The sequence below is a fragment of the Phyllobates terribilis genome, unplaced genomic scaffold (assembly GCF_046119375.1).
Source record: "Phyllobates terribilis strain yellow unplaced genomic scaffold, ASM4611937v1 Scaffold_3__8_contigs__length_932513732, whole genome shotgun sequence".
Lineage (NCBI taxonomy): Eukaryota > Metazoa > Chordata > Amphibia > Anura > Dendrobatidae > Phyllobates > Phyllobates terribilis.
The window spans coordinates 912,655,919-912,669,204 of NW_027362763.1; positions in this window are offsets into that span (position 1 = coordinate 912,655,919).

Sequence of the window (13,286 nt, forward strand, 5' to 3'; positions counted from 1 at the left end):
GGTGGTTGCGGGCACGAAATCCTGCCGACTACGCCAAAGTTGACGCGCCCCTGGGCCTGTGTCGCGCTGCGATGCGCACGCGGGAGCTTACCCGGAGCCGGATCTCTTGAGGGTTGTAGTCTCGTGGCGGCGACCCGGTCCGTGCCCAGGGAGTCAAACTGAGCGGCGATGTACTAGCAGTAGATGGTTGATGACTACGCCACCCGTTGAGTGCAGCCAGGAAGCTGCTGCTGCAGGGCAGACCGCTGAGGCCGGTGGTAGGATTGTACAGCGTGATAGTATAACCCCCAACGGGAGGGGTATGGCCTCAGGGCAGCCGACGTGGATGATGGGGGTAGCAGGAACCACTCAGAGACGGTACGGTGTAGTTCAGGGTCTTTACTGGTAACAACGACAGACCCTCCCGGAGTACTTGCTAGCAAACGGGGCCTGGTCAGTCTTTGAGCAGATGGGATCTCCCCTGGCCAGGCGTAGTTGTAGGCCTCCCAAACTGACTGTACTCTTCTGGCTACCTTGCTAGAAGCTGATGTAAGTAGCCCACGTCCCTGAGTGTACCGTGTGGTGCTCACCCGTATGGCCGGTGACTCGGGGCCTTCTAATGGCTTCCGCTCCACGATGGCGGTGCTGGTCCCACGCGTGTGACCGTGCCTTCGGGCTTCTGGGCCAGAGGACCTGAAATCCCCTGCCTGACGGATTCTGCTGCTGGGTAAGAGTTAGTCCCCACAGCCTCGGACTCCGGGTCCGGTAAAGAATCTTCTTAGTCAGGGCGAGCTCTGTAGCTGCCAGCCCCTGACTCCTTGTAACTCTGCTGTTTTCTATGCTGCTTCTTGTCTCCACTCTCCTTGTCTGACTCACCCTGCCTCAGCCCCGGGTTTATACAGGGGAAGTTCTTCCCCTCCCAAGACTGGGCAGGAGGTGTGGCATGCACAGGATCCCTGACCAAAGGACCTCCCACCTGCTCTCAGACATAACATTACATTACTGTGGAAAACCAGACCCCTGGGGTGCCACAAAAGCATTCCATAGAGTCTCCTGGCACGCCATATATGATTCTCTTAAAAAGCTTGGGGTAGGGGTCTAGGGGACCCTTTTATAGCCAAAATCACGGCCCTGTATCGCAATACGTCACCTAGGCTGAAGATAAATGGAACTGTATTACCCTGAGGGCTCGGTTGCTACAGAGGTATTGCACCTCACCCAGAGGTGTGATATCTCACTCTCAGGTAAGGATGGAGTGTGGATCAGGACCCGACACCTGCATGCATTACACCACATTGCCGTGGGGCAGGGCGACCAATATGCCCCTGAGATGGGCACGACAGTCCCTGTCCCTGGCTGGAGTGGGGGGAGAGAACACTGAGGAAGGGGAACCCTGTAGTGCAGGAGCAGGGAGGAAGCAGTTCCTGGGTGCATTGAGAAGGGAGTATAAAAGGTGGGCACCATCTTAGTTCAGTGCAGAGAAGTCTGAGCAGAAGTCGCAGGGAGCAGGGGCTCTGCATGAGCTCTGCTCCAGAGGCGGGCCTAGTAACAGAGGCCCAGGCCTGGAAGAGGGAGAAGGAAGGAAGAGGAGCGGAGAAGGCTCCAGGAACGAGGAATGAAGGGATCCCAGGGGTGCGGACGGGCGAGTCGCCACCGCACGCCCGAATCCACCTGCGTGGAGGGGTCAGGCCAAAGGGGGAGACCGGTCCCCGAAACTAGTGGAGGCAGGAAACGACCCTCAGCTAGAAACAGGAGGCTGTGACATTTTATGTGGCGCAGCCCCTCGATACACCCGCTAGGAAGGCACCACATAGGGTCAGGGAAACTGGCGCCAAGTTTACCAAGAGGAGGCCCGAGGCAGCCGGACAGAAGGGTTGGTAAGAAAGGCCAGACAAAGGACGCACAAAGGGGGTCCTGTGAAGCACTCCAAAGTTATCTGGGAGTTGTCTGAGCCCCTCACCTGGTGAGCACAGTACGACGTGGGCAGCCGTTACCTGCAGACGTGGTCTGGATAATAAGAACTGTGAGTAAAGGCCCTGGACTGCATCACTGACTCCGTGTCGTTACTGCTGCTGCCCTGCACCATCACCCCCATCCTCCGCATACACTGCCCTCAGGCTATACTCCTCCCGTGGGGAGTTATGCTACGCTCTGCTGCACCCACAACACCAGCCTCAGCGGTCTGCCCTGGAGCGGCGGTTCACTCTGACCGCAATCCACGGGTGGCGTAGTCGGACATTTAAACATCAAAACCACATAAATAGTTCCGCCACTGGTTTGACCGCCCTGAGCCACGGAACCGGGTCGCCGCCACGGAGACTACAACCACCAGCATCCACCAAAAAGGGTCCGGCTCCGGGTGTCCCAAGGCCCAGGGGGCGCGTCAGAACATTTTCATCACCTTTCACAATCACCAATGGGACAAGGCAGGAATGTTCTCTGTCCCCTCTCTTATACATCCTAGTGACGGAGCACCTGCTCTCATCAATTCGCCATAACCCCAATATTAGGTGGATTGAGGTGGGAGGCACCGAGTACAAGTGCTCTCTATTTGCTGATGATGTCCTAGTATATATCACTCAATCACATATATCCATCCATGCTGTTATGGCTGAAATAGATCACTTTGTTACATGGTCAAATTTTAAAATCAATGCAGCGAAGTCTGAGGCCCTCGATGTGTCCCTCCCCAAATCCATATAGGATTCCATCCAGTCCAACTTTCCCTTTGCCTGGCCCTCACAGGGTATCAAATACTTAGGAATTCCTATTCATAGAGACCTCTCCCATCTATGTTATCTTAATTTTGGGCCCTTTATTGAACAACTCGATACAGACCACGGTTGGCAAGTTAGAACTGTAAGATTCACTACGTGAACCACTGGTGTTTTGTGGAAAAGCACATGTAAGATTCTGCAACAGTCTCTGCTGATACGCCTGCATGCGTGCATCCCTTTCTATGGCCGGAATAATTTCTGCAAATTTACTTTTGTACCGGGGATCTAACAGTGTGGCAACCCAGTAGTCAGGATTATTTCTAATTCTCACAATTCGAAGGTCATGTTGCAGGTAGTGCAGCAAGAAGGCACTCATGTGTGTTGCGCATCCAGGAGCACCAAGTCCCTGTTGTGTTGGTGGCGAGGTAACAATCATGCTTCCTTCCTCTGTCCTCTCCCCCCAACCTCGCACAACAGAAATGTGATCAAGGTCTCCCTCATCTGATGAGTCTTCCATCAGTTCATCCTCCACTTCTTCCTGGGCTCCTGCACCTTCCTCACTAGTTTGGCTGCTACCATGCGCCCTGGTAAAACCATCTCCCCCACCCTCACTTGCCTGCCGCCTTGGTGCTGCCGACCGTCTGGACCTTGCAGATGTTAGCCCTTCCGCATACAACTCCTCCTCCTCTACTTCCTCCACCTCCTCTTGTGCCACCACCTGACTCCGAATTCTGTTTAATATGTGCTCCAGCATGTAAATCACCGGAATAGTCATGCTGATAATGGCATCGTCAGCACTAAACATCTTCGTCGCCATTTCAAAACTGTGCAGAAGGGTGCATAGGTCCCTGATCTGAGACCACTCCTCCAGCGTGATTTGCCCCACGTTTGGATCTTGTTGGCCCAGGCTATACGTCAGAACGTATTGCACCAGGGCTTGTCGGTGCTGCCACAGTCGCTGCAACATGTGCAGAGTTGAATTCCACCGGGTAGGCACATCGCATTTTAGCCGGTGAAGTGGCAGGCCCAACGACTTCTGTAGAGATGTAAGTCGCTGAGCTGCGGGATGCGAACGGCGGAAGTGAGCACACAGCGACCGTGCCCTCTGCAGAAGGCCATCTAGTCTGGGATAGTGGGCTAAAAATTGCTGGACAACCAGGTTCAACACGTGAGCCATACAAGGCACGTGTGTGACATTGCCCCGGCGAAGGGCCGCACCCAGGTTTGCAGCATTGTCGCACACGGCCTTCCCTGGTTTCAGGTCCAGTGGAGACAACCATTCATGAAATTGGTTCCCCAGAGCTGACCACAACTCCTCAGCTGTGTGACTCACATTTCCCAGACATTTCAAAGTAAAAACCGCCTGATGACGTTGAGCCCTACTGCCAGCATAGTAAGGAGGTGTGCAGGATCCCTTCTGCGCAGTTAGAAAGCTTGTGGCATGACCAGACAGGCTTTGGGTGCAGGTGGAAGACCGAGAGGAGGTTGAGGAGGCAGAAGCAGTGGAGGAACTTTGACATAAAGAGGATTGACGCACAACTCGTGGGGACGGCAAGACTTGGACAGCAGCCCCTTGTCCTGCTGTCACCATAGTTACCCAGTGCCCAGTCAGCGACATGTAACGCCCCTGTCCATGCCTACTCGTCCAAGTGTCTGTGGTGAAATGCACCCTGCCACACACAGAGTTTCTCAAAGAAGCGGTGATGTTGTGTGCGACATGCTGGTGGAGCGCAGGCACACCTTTCTTTGAGAAGTAGTGCCGACTGGGCATCTGGTACTGGGGCACTGCGACGGACATAAGGTCTCGAAAATCCTCTGTGTCCACCAGGCGGAAAGGCAGCATGTCTGTAGCCAAGAGCTTGCAGATGGTGAAATTCAACCTCTTAGCTTTCTCATGGCTAGGAGGAAATGGTCTTTTACTTGTCCACATCTGAGGGACCGAGGGCTGGCTATTGTGCTTAGACGGGGTTGATAAGGGTGTCCCCGGCAAACTGCCGGTCTGAGAGGAAGATGCAGGCAGACATGTTAGGTTGCCTTGATCCAAAGGTGGTGCTATCGATGTCGGACAGCGCTCAACACCAGCTGGTGTTACCACCTCCAAAGAAAATGATGACCTGCCAATCACGCTGGCTGTTGCGGGTAAAGAGGTGGCAGGTCTGCGCCCCAAAACAGGTGTGACTGCTGTCCCCCCAGTCACAGAGGATGAAGAGGCCGCGGATGCACAAGATATGGCAGACGGTGGTTGGCCCGGCCGGCTAGGCCGCATTGTAGCACACTAAGCTTCCCACTGCAACTTATGCTTCATGTCCATGTGCCGGTTCATGCATGAAGTACTCAAACTATGTATTTTTTGGCCTCTACTTAGCTTTTGCTGACAAATGTTACAGATAACACGAGTTGGGTCATCTTTATCGATCTGAAAAAATGCCCAGGCTATGCAAGGCTTAGCACCCATGCGACCTGAAGAGCCACCATGACTTGTGGTGAGAGGCAGAGTTGTGTTTGAGGATGCAGTTGTTGACGTGCTTCCAGTACTAAGTCTCTGTCCAGGAAGGCGCAACCTGACCTCGTCGTCACTAGCATCTTCCTCCACCTCCTCTGCTGACCTCATCTCTTGGCTGACTGTGGGTTGACAGTAAGTGGGATCTCCAACCTCATCATCATCACCCTGTGCGTTATCACACCCGTCGTCCTCAGAGCCAACCTGTTCCTGCCCTGACAAAAAACTAAAGTTGTCGCTCCAATCAGGTATTTAAGTCTCATCATCGTCTTCCTCATTGTCTCCACCAACAGGAGTTACAGTTTGGGAATGAGGGTCTACATTATGGTCAGAACCTTCTGCGTCTGGTCCTGGATCCGACTCATAAAGATTCTGGGCATCAGTGCAGATCATTTCCTCGTCTGGATTCACAGAAGCGCTGGAGTCGACCTCTGATTCCCAGGCTATAGTATGAGTAAACAGCTCTGCAGACTCAACCATCTGTTCTACCTCATACTCAGACGGGCAGCTGGAGATTTGGGAGCTGTGAGGAAGCAAGTGCGATTGGGGTGACACCTTTGAGGACTGGAGTATTTGTGATATTGAAGTTGATGTGGAGGAGAGCCCACTTAAAGGAGCACTTGATATCCGTTGAAGCACCTGCTGTTTTTGTGCCTCATCTGGAATTTGTAGCGATTGGCGTGGCTGTAAGAAAGGGATCTTATCACATTGTCCGCTAAAAGAAGTAGACATTTTAGTTTGGCTGGAAGATGGTCTTTCTTCTGCAGATGTTACTGTTGTTTTAACACCTACCCCACGGACACAACTTTTTTCCCCTTCCCAACACGCCTATTCCCCTTTCCACCAGCAGCAGGCCTTTTTCCACTCATTTTGGTGGTTAACTAATTCACAACTCTGGAGTTGTTTGCACAAAAAAACAATGGATGGGAACCGAGCAGAGCTGAGTGGCCAAACTGTGGTATTAGGCCAAAACTATTGGCTGGGTTAGATGCAGAAAAAAATTATATTCAATTTGCAACCTGATGGAGGTCAGTATAGATGGACTAATAGAACAAGTCCCACACACAGCTAGAAGCCCAAATATTTTTTCAGAGGTAGATGCAGAAAAAAATATATTCAGTTTGCAACCTGATGGAGGTCAGTATAGATGGACTAATAGAGAAAGTCCCACACACTGCTAGAAGGCCAAATATTTTTTCAGAGCTAGATGCAGACAAAAAATTATTTTGAATTTGCAACCTGATGGAGGTCAGTATAGTTGGACTAATAGAACAAGTCCCACACACTGCTAGAAGGCCAAATATTTTTTCAGAGCTAGATGCAGAAAAAATTTATATTCAGTTTGCAACCTGATGGAGGTCAGTATAGATGGACTAATAGAGAAAGTCCCACACACTGCTAGAAGGCCAAATATTTTTTCAGAGCTAGATGCAGAAAAAAATTATATTCAGTTTGCAACCTGATGGAGGTCAGTATAGATGGACTAATAGACAAAGTCCCACACACTGCTAGAAGGCCAAATATTTTTTCAGAGCTAGATGCAGAAAAAAATTATATTCAGTTTGCAACCTGATTGAGGTCTGTATAGATGGATTAATAGAACAAGTCCCACACACAGCTAGAAGCCCAATATTTTTTCAGAGGTAGATGCAGATAAAAATATATTCAGTTTGCAACCTGATGGAGGTCAGTATAGATGGAGTAATAGAACAAGTCCCACACACAGCTAGAAGCCCAAATATTTTTTCAGAGCTAGATGCAGATAAAAATTATTTTTAATTTGCAACCTGATGGAGGTCAGTATAGATGGACTAATAGAGAAAGTCCCACACACTGCTAGAAGGCCAAATATTTTTTCAGAGCTAGATGCAGACAAAAAATTATTTTGAATTTGCAGCGTGATGGAGGTCAGTATAGATGGACTAATAGAACAAGTCCCACACACAGCTAGAAGCCCAAATATTTTTTCAGAGGTAGATGCAGATAAAAATTATTTTTAATTTGCAACCTGATGGAGGTCAGTATACATGGAATAATAGAGAAAGTCCCACACACTGCTAGAAAGCCAAATATTTTTTCAGAGCTAGATGCAGAAAAAAATTATATTCAGTTTGCAACCTGATGGAGGTCTGTATAGATGGATTAATAGAACAAGTCCCACACACAGCTAGAAGCCCAATATTTTTTCAGAGCTAGATGCAGAAAAAAATTATATTCAGTTTGCAACCTGATGGAGGTCTGTATAGATGGATTAATAGAACAAGTCCCACACACAGTTAGAAGCCCAATATTTTTTCAGAGCTAGATGCAGACAAAAAATTATTTTGAATTTGCAACCTGATGGAGGTCAGTATAGGTGGACTAATTGAACAAGTCCCACACACTGCTAGAAGGCCAAATATTTTTTCAGAGCTAGATGCAGAAAAAAATTATATTCAGTTTGCAACCTGATGGAGGTCAGTATAGATGGACGAATAGAGAAAGTCCCACACACTGCTAGAAGGCCAAATATTTTTTCAGAGCTAGATGCAGAAAAAAATTAAATTAAGTTTGCAACCTGATGGAGGTCAGTATAGATGGACTAATAGAGAAAGTCCCACACACTGCTAGAAGGCCAAATATTTTTTCAGAGCTAGATGCAGACAAAAAATTATTTTGAATTTGCAACCTGATGGAGGTCAGTATAGGTGGACTAATAGAACAAGTACCACACACTGCTAGAAGGCCAAATATTTTTTCAGAGCTAGATGCAGAAAAAAATTATATTCAGTTTGCAACCTGATGGAGGTCAGTATAGATGGACTAATAGAGAAAGTCCCACACACTGCTAGAAGGCCAAATATTTTTTCAGAGCTAGATGCAGAAAAAAATTATATTCAGTTTGCAACCTGATGGAGGACAGTGTAGATGGACTAATAGAGAAAGTCCCACACACTGCTAGAAGGCCAAATATTTTTTCAGAGCTAGATGCAGAAAAAAATTATATTCAGTTTGCAACCTGATAGAGGTCTGTATAGATGGATTAATAGAACAAGTCCCACACACAGCTAGAAGCCCAATATTTTTTCAGAGGTAGATGCAGAAAAAAATATATTCAGTTTTAAACCTGATGGAGGTCAGTATAGATGGACTAATACAACAAGTCCCACACACAGCTAGAAGCCCAATATTTTTTCAGAGCTAGATGCAGAAAAAAATTATATTCAGTTTGCAACCTGATGGAGGTCAGTATAGATGGAGTAATAGAACAAGTCCCACACACAGCTAGAAGCCCAAATATTTTTTCAGAGCTAGATGCAGATAAAAATTATTTTTAATTTGCAACCTGATGGAGGTCAGTATAGATGGACTAATAGAGAAAGTCCCACACACTGCTAGAAGGCCAAATATTTTTTCAGAGCTAGATGCAGACAAAAAATTATTTTGAATTTACAGCGTGATGGAGGTCACTATAGATGGACTAATAGAGAAAGTCCGACACATTGCTAGAAGGCCAAATATTTTTTCAGAGCTAGATGCAGAAAAAAATTATATTCAGTTTGCAACCTGATGGAGGTCTGTATAGATGGATTAATAGAACAAGTCCCACACACAGCTAGAAGCCCAATATTTTTTCAGAGCTAGATGCAGAAAAAAATTATATTCAGTTTGCAACGTGATGGAGGTCTGTATAGATGGATTAATAGAACAAGTCCCACACACAGCTAGAAGCCCAATATTTTTTCAGAGCTAGATGCAGAAAAAAATTATATTCAATTTGAAACCTGATGGAGGTCAATATAGGTGGACTAATAGAACAAGTCCCACACACTGCTAGAAGGCCAAATATTTTTTCAGAGCTAGATGCAGAAAAAAATTATATTCAATTTGCAACCTGATGGAGGTCAGTATAGATGGAGTAATAGAACAAGTCCCACACACAGCTAGAAGCCCAAATATTTTTTCAGAGCTAGATGCAGATAAAAATTATTTTTAATTTGCAACCTGATGGAGGTCAGTATAGATGGACTAAAAGAGAAAGTCCCACACACTGCTAGAAGGCCAAATATTTTTTCAGAGCTAGATGCAGAAAAAAATTATATTCAGTTTGCAACCTGATGGATGTCTGTATAGATGGATTAATAGAACAAGTCCCACACACAGCTACAAGCCCAATATTTTTTCAGAGGTAGATGCAGAAAAAAATATATTCAGTTTGCAACCTGATGGAGGTCAATATAGATGGACTAATACAACAAGTCCCACACACAGCTAGAAGCCCAATATTTTTTCAGAGCTAGATGCAGAAAAAAATTATATTCAATTTGCAACCTGATGGAGGTCAGTATAGATGGAGTAATAGAACAAGTCCCACACACAGCTAGAAGCCCAAATATTTTTTCAGAGCTAGATGCAGATAAAAATAATTTTTAATTTGCAACCTGATGGAGGTCAGTATAGATGGACTAATAGAGAAAGTCCCACACACTGCTAGAAGGCCAAATATTTTTTCAGAGCTAGATGCAGATAAAAATTATTTTGAATTTGCAGCGTGATGGAGGTCAGTATAGATTGACTAATAGAACAAGTCCCACACACAGCTAGAAGCCCAAATATTTTTTCAGAGGTAGATGCAGATAAAAATTATTTTTAATTTGCAACCTGATGGAGGTCAGTATAGATGGACTAATACAACAAGTCCCACACACTGCTAGAAGCCCAATATTTTTTCAGAGCTAGATGCAGAAAAAAATTATATTCAATTTGCAACCTGATGGAGGTCAGTATAGATGGAGTAATAGAACAAGTCCCACACACAGCTAGAAGCCCAAATATTTTTTCAGAGCTAGATGCAGATAAAAATAATTTTTAATTTGCAACCTGATGGAGGTCAGTATAGATGGACTAATAGAGAAAGTCCCACACACTGCTAGAAGGCCAAATATTTATTCAGAGCTAGATGCAGACAAAAAATTATTTTGAATTTGCAGCGTGATGGAGGTCAGTATAGATGGACTAATAGAACAAGTCTCACACACAGCTAGAAGCCCAAATATTTTTTCAGAGGTAGATGCAGATAAAAATTATTTTGAATTTGCAGCGTGATGGAGGTCAGTATACATGGACTAATAGAACAAGTCCCACACACAGCTAGAAGCCCAAATATTTTTTCAGAGGTAGATGCAGATAAAAATTATTTTTAATTTGCAACGTGATGGAGGTCAGTATACATGGAATAATAGAGAAAGTCCCACACACTGCTAGAAAGCCAAATATTTTTTCAGAGCTAGATGCAGAAAAAAATTATATTCAGTTTGCAACCTGATGGAGGTCTGTATAGATGGATTAATAGAACAAGTCCCACACACAGCTAGAAGCCGAATATTTTTTCAGAGGTAGATGCAGAAAAAAATATATTCAGTTTGCAACCTGATGGAGGTCAGTATAGATGGAGTAATAGAACAAGTCCCACACACAGCTAGAAGCCCAAATATTTTTTCAGAGCTAGATGCAGATAAAAATAATTTTTAATTTGCAACCTGATGGAGGTCAGTATAGATGGACTAATAGAGAAAGTCCCACACACTGCTAGAAGGCCAAATATTTTTTCAGAGCTAGATGCAGACAAAAAATTATTTTGAATTTGCAGCGTGATGGAGGTCAGTATAGATGGACTAATAGAACAAGTCCCACACACAGCTAGAAGCCTAAATATTTTTTCAGAGGTAGATGCAGATAAAAATTATTTTTAATTTGCAATCTGATGGAGGTCAGTATAGATGGACTAATAGAGAAAGTCCCACACACTGCTAGAAGGCCAAATATTTTTTCAGAGCTAGATGCAGAAAAAAATTATATTCAGTTTGCAACCTGATGGAGGTCTGTGTAGATGGATTAATAGAACAAGTCCCACACACAGCTAGAAGCCCAATATTTTTTCAGAGGTAGATGCAGAAAAAAATATATTCAGTTTGCAACCTGATGGAGGTCAGTATAGATGGACTAATTCAACAAGTCCCACACACAGCTAGAAGCCCAATATTTTTTCAGAGCTAGATGCAGAAAAAAATTATATTCAATTTGCAACCTGATGGAGGTCAGTATAGATGGAGTAATAGAACAAGTCCCACACACAGCTAGAAGCCCAAATATTTTTTCAGAGCTAGATGCAGATAAAAATTATTTTTAATTTGCAACCTGATGGAGGTCAGTATAGATGGACTAATAGAGAAAGTCCCACACACTGCTAGAAGGCCAAGTATTTTTTCAGAGCTAGATGCAGAAAAAAATTATATTCAGTTTGCAACCTGATGGAGGTCTGTATAGATGGATTAATAGAACAAGTCCCACACACAGCTAGAAGCCCAATATTTTTTCAGAGGTAGATGCAGAAAAAAATATATTCAGTTTGCAACCTGATGGAGGTCAGTATAGATGGACTAATACAACAAGTCCCACACACAGCTAGAAGCCCAATATTTTTTCAGAGCTAGATGCAGAAAAAAATTATATTCAATTTGCAACCTGATGGAGGTCAGTATAGATGGAGTAATAGAACAAGTCCCACACACTGCTAGAAGCCCAAATATTTTTTCAGAGGTAGATGCAGAAAAAAATTATATTCAGTTTGCAACCTGATGGAGGTCTGTATAGATGGATTAATAGAACAAGTCCCACACACAGCTAGAAGCCCAATATTTTTTCAGAGGTAGATGCAGAAAAAAATATATTCAGTTTGCAACCTGATGGAGGTCAGTATAGATGGACTAATAGAATGATGCTATGCCCAAAAGATTTTACTTCACTAGGTGCAGTAAAAAAATTGGTATTCTATACACAGGTGGTATATCTTGCAACACAGATAGGCTACTCCACTGACTAACACACTCTGCAATAGGCCAAAAAGGATTAGCTTTGCTAGATTCAGCCAAATGCTGTGAAAAAAACTTGCACAGCACTGGCACAGACCTGCCTGGCAAAAACTGATAGGAACTGATGTAACCTAGTCCTGAAAAGGACTCCAATTACAATTAGTCTTTACTCCCACAACCTATCTATTTAAGAGCACAGACCTGCCTGATAAAAGTCGTAGGAAATGCTGTAACCTAGTCCTTAAAAGGACTGCAATCACAACTATTCCCTACTCCCAAGCTATCTGTAGATTTGTGCGAAAATTGGCTTGAAATTAACAAGGTATAGCGCACACAGCAACAGCGGTGCCGTCTAACACGCAGCTGCAGCAGTGAGAAAATGGTGGCGACGGGTAAAATGGCTTGGTCTTATAGGGCAAGGACATGTGACATACACTGCCAATGACACATGCCCTTGCTTGTGTGAAAAAAAGCACTTCGCTCCGTGTGTGCGCTGCTGATAGGCAGACAGATTGCACCTCCCCACTGTAAATGCGGGAAAGAGAAAAAAAAATGGAGATCTTAATTATTCCTGCAGAGATCCATCCCCTGCCCCTCCCCCCACCCCGCTGTACACTCAAACTGCGTATTAACATTAATTTTCATCATTACTGAGAAAAAATCCAGTTATGATTTTGGTGCACGAACAGTTATCGAACATAACCTCGAACAGCCGAATTTTTCTCAAATCGTTCGTGTTCGCCGAACGGCTCGAACACCGCCCAAAACAGCTCGAATTTGAGATTGGCGAACAGTTCGAGTAGAACAACGCTCATCTCTACTCAGGAACAGTTCAGAAATCTATATTTGGTGGACTAACCATGATTTTTCAGCACAGCTTTCATGCGTCTTGGCATGCTTTCCACCAGTCTTTCCATGTTTTCCAATAGAAAACTGTTCAGTGGTTTCTTAATTTTTGCCAGAGCTGTATATACTGCCCAATCTGAAAACGCAAATGTACTAAACACTTACAGTGAAACATGGTGGTGGCAATGTCATGGTTCGGGGCTGGTTTTCTACGTCTGCCATTAGCCCTCTGTATAGAATTGATGGAAATATGAATGCTACCATGTACAAGGATATACTGGAGAATGTAATGCTGCCACATGGTGAAACCAAAGTAGGCAGGGGATGGAAATTCCAGCAAGACAATGATCCTAAGCATATATGCAATTTAGTCAAAAATTGGTTAGCAAAAAA